Source organism: Echinops telfairi, unplaced genomic scaffold, assembly GCF_000313985.2.
Source record: "Echinops telfairi isolate 266 unplaced genomic scaffold, ASM31398v2 ScPeMD7_7424;HRSCAF=8462, whole genome shotgun sequence".
Taxonomy (NCBI): domain Eukaryota; kingdom Metazoa; phylum Chordata; class Mammalia; order Afrosoricida; family Tenrecidae; genus Echinops; species Echinops telfairi.
In genome coordinates, this window is record NW_022111324.1 from 17,724,940 (window position 1) to 17,734,645 (window position 9,706).

At 46.4% G+C, this 9,706-nt stretch overlaps 1 protein-coding gene across 1 annotated transcript in view; it reads right to left on the reverse strand.

The window, feature by feature from the left end:
• The window catches only part of ASTN1 (astrotactin 1), a 402,092-nt gene that overhangs the window by 71,643 nt on the left and 320,743 nt on the right, over positions 1 to 9,706 (reverse strand). The gene's annotated exons all lie outside the window — the stretch shown is intronic.

A 9,706-nucleotide genomic window follows, 5' to 3' on the forward strand; every position in this document is an offset into this window, starting at 1 on the left:
TCTGGGAAGCTTTAGTGTGTTTTACAAACCTGTGTCCTACCTGCCCATCCTTATTTCTTCATCCACATGCCTAGTTCACCTCCACCCCAATGGCTTTCATGCGAAGGAGCTATGGTGAATCTCATTACAGCAGATGGGCTGACACGAGTCTTAAAACTGAGTTCAAAAGAATCACTGTTGACCTTTTCCCCTGTGCTAGGCAGCCTGCTGAGTTGTTTGGGCTCCAGGCCGTGTCAAAATAGTGACTTGGACTGGGTTCAAGGTGCTTCCATTTGAATGTCTGCAAAGCACAGGCTATTTGGGAGGTAAGTTTACAGGTGGGTATACAAGTCCTCACTCTCCATCTCAGCCGCCATCATCGCCACTCAGAAATCCACTCCAGTTGCTATCCATTCTGATTCCTGGTGACGCCATGTGTCTCAGGGTAGATTTGTACTTGATAGAGTTTTCAGGAACAGAGGCTTTTTGGAAGTAGATCACCAGGCCTTTCTTCAGAGGTGCTTCTGGGTGGATAGGAGCCACCATCCTTTCAGCTAGCGGTCAAGCACTTAAACTGTTTGCACGGCTTTTCCTTATCCCTCCACAGAATGATGTATTGCTAAGATAGACACCCCCAAAAGTGAGCTCATTGCTTTTGATATCTTTGGTCATGCTAGCTTCCAGAAGTGAATTCGAGGATGATAACAGGTAATAATTTGGCTACTCAATAATCCATGTCACTCATGTTTAATGTCTGGGCATTGGATCTTTAAATTATTGCCTTGCCATGGTATTTGCTGTTAAGAAATACCTTGAGTTGGATGACTTAGAGGAGCAGAATTTTATTGTCTCACAGTCTTTGGAGTCTAGTTGTCTAAATTCGGGATTCTCCCTGAAAGACTGTAGGGGGAGATCTTGGCTCTTTCCATGTCTGGCAGTCCCACGTGTCCCTTGGTGTGTAGACTCATTTTCACCTGGCCAGCCTTGCTCTGTTTGCCTCTCCGTGCTTACTCCCTTCATTTATAGGACGCCACTGTAATTGGATTGGAGTCCCTGAGAGGTGCAAATGGTTAACACACCAATTGCTAAATGAAAGGTCGGAATCCACCCAAAAGAAAGGTGTGGTGATCCGAGGGAGCACATTTCGGCTCTGATGAGCATGGAGTCCTCATGAGTCCAGGTCAACTCAAGGGAAACTGGTTGATTATGATTTGATCAGGACTGACTCTACCCTGAAAAGGCCTGATGTTAATTGATAATCTCATCAAAGACTTTCATGTACTCAAGGTCATGTGCACAGGTACAAGGGGTTAGAACTTCAGCATATCTCTTGGGGGGACACTATTGTAGTCAAAATGGCCATCAGTGATGAATTCGCTGCAGGGTCTACAGGCGATACATTGACTTGCACAAATCACTAGACATTTGACAACTCACTGAAATGCTGGCCCTTCAAACCCACCCAGAAGAGAGGCCTGCTGACATTCTCTAAAAACTTTATGAAATTGGATTTGACTCAATGGCAACTGGCAAAAACAACAGATCTTACCATCTTCATAAGGATGCACCCTAAATGCTCACCCATCAGCCTGAAAATCTGATGTTTTGAAGCCACCCAGAGGCTCTTCCAGGGAAAAAACTTGGTGATCTGCTTCCATTATGATTACAAGCTGGAAAACCCTCTGGAGAAGTTCTACTCTGTCACGTGGGGTCATTTTGAGCTGAAAATCAATTAGACAACACACAACAACTACAACTTCACGCTCCAAGTTCAAGGAGTCATCTGCTAACAATATTTTTGAAGTTGCTGTCATGTTCATAACGCTCTTGACATTCTCGGCAGTTCCCACCGGATTTCCTCCAAAATGCTCCTGACTGAACAGGTGATCACTAGTTTTCCCGTTCCGGGCACAGTTAGCTATATGTTTCTGAAGCTCAGCCAGAGCGCCTCTTTTCTTTACTGAAATCCATCAGGGACTCTCAATGAGTTTTAAGATAAAAATCAGACAGAGTCTGCCTGGTGACTCGTTGAGACCTGGCCTCTTAGTCTCTTTCCAGCCCCATCTCCCACATTTCCAAATATGCTTCAAATAAGCCTCTTTGCCATTTCTGAGATGCTCATGTTTTCTTATGCTTTGTTTTCATGCCCCTTTCCTATCTAGTTTTCAGAATCCCCGCCCCCCGCATCCCCCCCGAATCACCCACCCTCCATCGTTTTTAACAGATAACGCTTCAGCCCCACCAAGATAGTTCTCAGCAGTCCCTCCCCAGGATGCTCCATGAGCTGCCTCCTGGAGTTCTCTGTTCCATATTTCTTACAGACCTTATCACACTTTATTGTAATATCTGGTTTATTGGACATCTTCACTGATATTTTATGAGCAAGTTAAGGGCAGAGCCTGGCTCTGATTTATTAATGTATTTCCAATGTTTAGCATAGGATCCGGTACTCAATACACATTTAGCAGTAGGTGTTAATAAATGGCTATTGAATTGTGAAGTGGTTCTGCCTCCCTAGGGTTGGAAAGACAATATAAGGACTGACAGAGGAAGTCGTTTTGTTGCTGTTGTTAGCTATTACTTTAATGCTGCCTAGCTATAACCGCACTGTTAAGAGTAGATGATCTCTTACCTGATCCGTCCTCCTGTGGGAGGGGATGGCTCATGCTGGACAGGATTGCGAGATAATGCAAAAGGTAAGGAGACACACCTAGGTAGTTGAACGAGGTTCTAAATGAAGCCCTCCTGGTTTTTAAGCACATGGAAAGGCAAATGCATAGCTCTGAAAAGCAAGGATGATGGGTAATCAAAGTTTTACTCTGTGTGCACACAGACTCATGCCTGCACCTTGTCAGCCTGCGTTTCCTCTCCTCTGGAGTCAGAGAGCTAGACCTCCAATTGGAAGGGAAGGTGGGCATTAGGGCAATGACATGGGGTCTTAAGATGATGTCCTGAGTGGGGAATGAGTGGCTGCCCAACTGTCACAAGACCTGGAATGACACACTCACCACAGAGACGGCCCAAGGAACAAACTCTGACATGGAAGGTACCTCCCTGGATTTCACGAGCAAGAGCCCATGTCACCATCAACACTCTGTCTCAGGGCTCCTTCCATTGTAATATTTGATTCTCTGAGTGATCTAAGGCATATCTAGTTGATGTGAATGGTGACTGGTTCAGCTACTAAGCCAAAGGTTGGAGGCTCAAGCCCTCCTCAGGTGTATGTGGAGACGTACTTCTGAAAAATTAGCCATTGTAACCCCTGTGCTATCCAGTTCTACTTTGATGCACCTGGGGTTCACATGAGTCAGATTTGACTTGAGTAGCAGCATTCCATTTTGGCCACTAACCTTACCTAACATTTAGCAAGGTGAGGCACAATTACCTACTCCTTCCTTGAAGCCCTCCCCTTGATTGAACCTTAGTCCACACAACCCTCCCGGTGACCCTCAAACTATTTGCTCACTCTCCTTTGCTGTCCATTCCTCTCCGCCCCTCCCCAATCTCCTCTACTAGACCTTTACCTGTGGAAACTCTTGGGTGACTGTTCTTCCACCTTCCGTCCCCAGGGCTCCAGACCCTAGCTGTTTCTTCACATCTCCACTGCCCATCTCTTCTCTGAGCTCCAGACCTGTTTATCCCATGGCAGACTTGACTTCTCCACTTGGATATCCCTATGGCAACTCAGCATTTTCAAATCCACATGCCACTCTCTGTTCCCACACCACTCAATACATTCCTTTCCAGCCCTCCCAACTAGTAGAACACATGTCTGTATAATCAGGTCCTCCAGTAAAAATCTAGCAACCCTCTACGATTCTTCTTCCTCTGCTCCTCCCAGCACCATATCTACCCTAGCACCTGGCCCCTCTGATCACAAACATATCTGGATCTGTTCTTTCCCTCTATTCCCACTGCCTGGATTACTCCCATGGGTCCCTACGTCCACTCTGGCTTCCCTTGAGCCCACTCACCATGCAGTGCAGAGGGGACCTACACACACACACACACACACACACACACACGCCTGCTGGAGGTATCCTGGTCAGTGGCTTTCTACCCTGCATCGTAGCCCAGGTCCACATGGCTTCGCACAGCACTCTGCAGCCTTCCCAGCTCAAGGTGACTCCACGATTCCCTTTCTCACTCTGATTTAACCCCTAGTGTCCCCACTTCAGCCCTTGGGCTGGCCATTTCCTCTTCCTGGGATGGCCTGCCTCCAGTTCACTATCCACATCTCCTCATAAGTACCACTTGCTAAGGGAGGCATTACCTGAGCACCCTCTTGGAGGATGTCTGCCTCTGCTACGATGCCATAGAACCTTCTTTGTCACCCTGATCTGCCATCAAAAATGGGTTAATTCTTTGGTGCATCCTTCATTTGCTTGATTGTATTCTTCCCCTCCACGTGCCCCCATGGATGGCCCATAGAAGCAAGGATCATATCTCTTATACAGATTTGTTTGTCCAATACCCAGGACAGAATAGGTAATAAGTATTCATTGAACCAGTAATACATTAAATGAAACAAAACTATCAAAGGGTGATTGAGCTCTAAGAGAGAGCACCTTTGGTCTATTTTCCATGTACTTTGATCCGCAGGTCAGTGATGGCCTCTCCCAGGCCAGTGAAAGCAAGATGCATGATGCGTACAGGCTCCAACATGCTAACTGCCCTGGGAGAAAGGTATTGTGGAGAATTGGAAGGAATCATGCCTATTCTTTCTACATGCCTCTGTAGAAGGGAGAGACAAGGAATGCTTGGGGACTGGCCTTTCCTGATTATCCTCCGCCACATTACTGTGATCAATAATGAAAGCGAACCCTCTCTGAGCCGAATCCATGGCCACCGCTATGGGGAGTTGTAAAGAAGTGGAGACAGCCTCCCAGATCTCCAAGGAAGAAGCCAAACAGACCAAATAAAAATACATAAAGCTGTAAATGCCCCAAACACATCAATATATACAGAACCAATTACCACAGCCATCGACTAAACGTGTAATAAATTGACAGCAGGGACCATGGTAGTTGGCCCGGGCAACGGGGGCACATTAAAAGAGAGGCTTTACAGGCTGCCTCTGTAGAAAACACCTGATTGAAAAAAACAAAAGCAGCAAACAAGCCCAAGGACATGGGAAAAGCCAGGGTGTGCAGGTTGTTGTTGCCTTCGCCTATGACCTGTGCCCGTTCACATTTCACTCACCCAGCACGCCTCTCAGCGGGCAGGATGAATGGAGAAACAGAACTGGAGAAATGCTTCCTCCTATCTTTCCTTTCCCCTTCCTTGGTTTTGAATCTGCAAAAGCAAACGTATTGCAGGGCTTTTTGAACTAGCTTGGGTTGTGCATGTGTTTTCACAGGGGGCGAGCGTGGCATTAAAGTCTGAATAAGTGGGAGAAAAGCTGTCTCTTACGCATGTTGATGGGTTTCTGTATTGTTAGGACTCAGCAGAGTTGCCTGTTGCTTTATAATTATGTAGAGCTTAAGGGAGAGACTAGTGTGACCACTGTTGGAGGCACCAGGGGATGGGCTCTGCTTGGTAGATGCTGTCGCTTCCCCAGCCTAAGCATGAGGAGTCACCAAGCAACCCCTCCTGAAGCTGCAAGGCAGTGGCTGGGGACAGCGCACGTGTCCCAGAGATGTTCTGATTTATCCCTGCAAATTCTCTCCCCAGAACAGCTTCCTGTTCCAACAACATTCTTCCTGTTCTTGCCTCCCTCGCTCTCCACCTGTGTCCCCTCACCTACCCACAGAGCCCCACATTCGAGTGCTCGGCCACCTTCAATGTCAGTCCCTTGCTAGTTGACAGATGAATACAAACCTTGCCCTCTGGGAAACTTTCCAAGAAAAAGAATGAGTTTTCAAGGTGAGCAGGAGCCTTGGCAGGTCACAGTCATTAAAAACCCTATGGATCCCTGGTCTACTCTAACATTCCTGGAAATGAATCCAATGGCAGCTAACAGCACCAACAACTCCTCACAGTGGGATGTGTGTTCTGGGCCTTGCCACATCTTCCTCTTCCCTGGGTTCTCTTAGGTACGCGCTGTTGCCGATGCTGATGAACCAGTTGCAGGGGGAAATGCGGCAAGCGGAGTTGGCAAGTGAACCTGTTACATTGGCACCCTGGAGAATTCCACAGCAAATTATTAGTTCTTCTTTTTACCTCTGTTGCCTTCTCAGTGCCAAGCACAGTGCCCGGTCTGCAGTAAACACTCAATACACATTCCACAAACCTAACTTCCCAGAAAAGGAATCACAGCCATGTCTTCATGTGCTGCCAACAGAATTACAAGACACTGACTATGTAGGTGGACATTCATGGGCATTAAAGTAAAAGTACACCTAAAATGTTTAAGGCCAGAAAAGTAATCTGGTTGAGAAATTATCTTCCTACAATCAGTAATGATGAGATAAATGGTATATCCTTGGGTGTTTGACTCTGACATCATTAATTCTCTGCAGTTCATTGTATAGCTGTCACATAGGGCCAGGTCTGAGAATGAAGTCACTCCCTGTGATAGTTCAAGGTTCTGTGTCAGCTTGGCTGGGCTACAATTCACAGTGGGTTAGTAGTTAGATCTAGGGATCTCCCAGGATGAGAGCTCCTTGAGGGTGTGGCCTGCTTCCAATAGAAGCTGAGGATGTGGAGAAACTTGTATGCTTTATTCTGAGACTAGATCCTGCATCTGGCTCGTTAATCTCTGGTTCTTTACACTTGAGCCAACTGCCTGCCTTGCTGCCTGCCAACCTTGGATTCATTGCCTCTGCAGCCACAAGCCTTGGACTTGCTCACTTCCACAACCCTGTGAGCCAAGTTTTCAAAATATAAATCTCTTTCTATATACATATTCCAGTTTCTCTGATTTTGCTTCTCTAGAGAACCTAGGCTGAGACACTACCCTCATTTTTAAAAGATTACCTAATATTTATCTGATGGATGTATTACTTATTTCTGTAAAGTCATGGGTTTCTTACTTATTTTTCTTCATTTTTTAAAAGTTCTTCTCTTTCTTTTCTCTGTCTTCCAATAATTGAACTGGAGTCCCTGAATGGTGTAAATGATTGTTGAAAGTGTAGAGCTTCAGGGAGCCTGTTTGACAACAGTGGCGTGCACACTAAACGTGACCCAACAGGTGAGCTGAGATGAAAGCGGTTTCTTTGTGGTGGACTAAGTCATGGCACCTTATGTCTTATGTTTTAGCATCAGCTCGGTTTCGTGGTACAGCTAAGGCATATGCTCCCACCACCTACAGCCTTCCTGCTCCCTTTATAAAATAAAAGCAACTACCAAATGGGGCGGTGAAGAAAGATCAGTGCTGGCTCCCGAAACACAACTGGTCACGTAAAGCTGAAGGTAACAATCAGAAGTTGGGAGTACACAAATGGATGCTATCCCAGTGGCTGATGAGCAACTCCAGTCCCCCCTGGAGCTTCAGGACATGGCTTCTAGGTGTAGTCTTCTCTTTGGATGCCCCTTTCAAGGTCATGGCATGACACACACACACACACACAAACACACACACACTCGTGCCACCTGGCAGGAGCAATGAAGACTGGAGCTAGACATGAGGGGAAAGGTGTTTGGGGTACTCCTGTCCTAGACCAGCCCATGGTCATTTCCTGCGGAAAGAGGGGAGGAAGAGGAGGAAGAAAGCCTGGCATTTACCCCTGTGTCCTTTCAACAAATACTTGGGGAGTGCCCACTCGTTGCCGGGCATGGCACCTGCATTCCTTGCTGGAGACAGAATGGGAGTCAGGAGAGTTGCCCAGGAAGAGTAGTCATGGCCCCCACCTTGCAGCAGTCGTTGACACACTCCTACCTCCCAGCATACAGAACTGTTCCTCTGAAGCAGGATTATTTCTTAAAATGGGGACAATGGATCAGTCTGATGAGAACACAAAACCTACTCCTAAGTCATCCCTCAAACCCTATTTCCAATCTGGTTGAAAGGTGGGCTGTTCCACGGGGCACCCGAGGGAGGAGGAGTCGGGGAGTCGGGGTCTGCATCCGTATGCAGGTGGGGGCCCTGGAGGCACAGGCTTTGAATCACAGGTGAGAGGAAAGCAGACATGGCAAGACACTTTCAGGAATTTTCCCTTTTGGTGGACTGCAACTCCTGTGCACATAAAAGGCAGTGACACTCAGGCTGGGTATGAAAAACCTTCCCCTGGTCCTACTCCATGGGGGACACATTTTAAACACCCCCTAAAAGAACTCTCTCATAGGCGTGGGAGACATGGGGCTTGTTTTCAGGTCTCTTCCCAGCAAAGGAGTGACAATTGGGACTGCAAAAGGCTTAGGTCACAAGGTGATCCTGATCCTGATATTTGACATGGTGGTGGGGGGTGGGGGTGGGGCTTGTAGGTACATTCTAAAATACACAGCAGCGGATCTGTGAAGAGTGACTGTCAACAGCGGTGAATTTCACTGAGATCCATTTGGAATTTTAATCCATTATGACTTCATTCAAAAACATCGAGCAGGACTGTGATTTTAATTCAAACAATGACAGTAGTGATGGCGAAAACACCTGGGCTCGCCCTGCTCCCCACACGTACCAGGTGCTAGACATCCTCCTTCATTCAAGGTTTTCCCGAACTCATGAGGTAGGTAGTCATAGTTTCCTCTGACAGGCCGAGAAGCAGACTACCATATTTTAAGTCAACTTCCTAAGAGCCACGATCTTAGGAAATCCACACATCCCCATGTGGATTTGTGTGTCTGCCTTTTAGCTTATGCTGCAAACATGGACACTGAACACCTTTTGGTTTAACCTCAGTTGGGCTAACTGTTCATCTTAAGCCAGGCATGCTTAGCCACTATATTCTGTTATCAGAAGTGAATAGCGTTTGATGACATTATAGAGTCACAGAAGATTGAGTGCAGAAGAAAAAACTTTTAAGGACTGTCTAATTCAAGTTGGTTTCTTATAATGGATGTTTTGAAGCAGTTTCAAGAAGCTGCCCCAAGTCAGCCAGCTGGTTTGTGGCTCAACTGAGACAAAGAACACAGTGCGTCTGACTCCCAGTGCAGTGTTCCTTTGTGGCACCATGCTGCCCTGGCTTCTACTGCTGGAGCCCCAAAGATGTGGAAACCCCAAGGAATGTCCAATAAAGCTTCCTACATCTGGTTCAGAGTCAACTCCACCTTGTATCATCTTTCATCCATAATCTTGTTTTTCCAACTTATTTCAGACAGAGATAAATTATACAGAAATATAAAGTTATAGAACAGAAACCATAACATAGTGAAAAGGTGGGGTTTGCATAGCCCTACAGGGGACAACACTAGAGACAGAGTGTGGGTATTCCACCTGATCTGATTCCACCACACCAAGGAAAAACACTAAAGGCATGTAACAGAACAGCAAGGGGAACAGAGCAACAAAGTTCCCAGGGAAAACCAAAAATAGACTTTGGGGCCAGGGCTTGGCACCCCATCAGACTCGACCGGAAAACACTCCTAAAGGCCAACAAACAGTCCTTGAACTAACTACAAGCTTTTCTTTCTTGTTGTGCTTTGTTTTTGTTTTGTTTTTTGTCATTGACTTCTTATTGTTGTTGTTTTGTTTTGTTTTATTTTGTTGCTTGGTTTTGCTCTGTCTTGTTTTTGTGCATGTTATTATCTCCACAGGTCTGTCTAAATAAGATAGGCTGGATGAACAATCTGGAAAGAAAACAATGGGACTGAGAGTTCTGGGGAGACATGGGAGAGGGGAAGGTGGGGG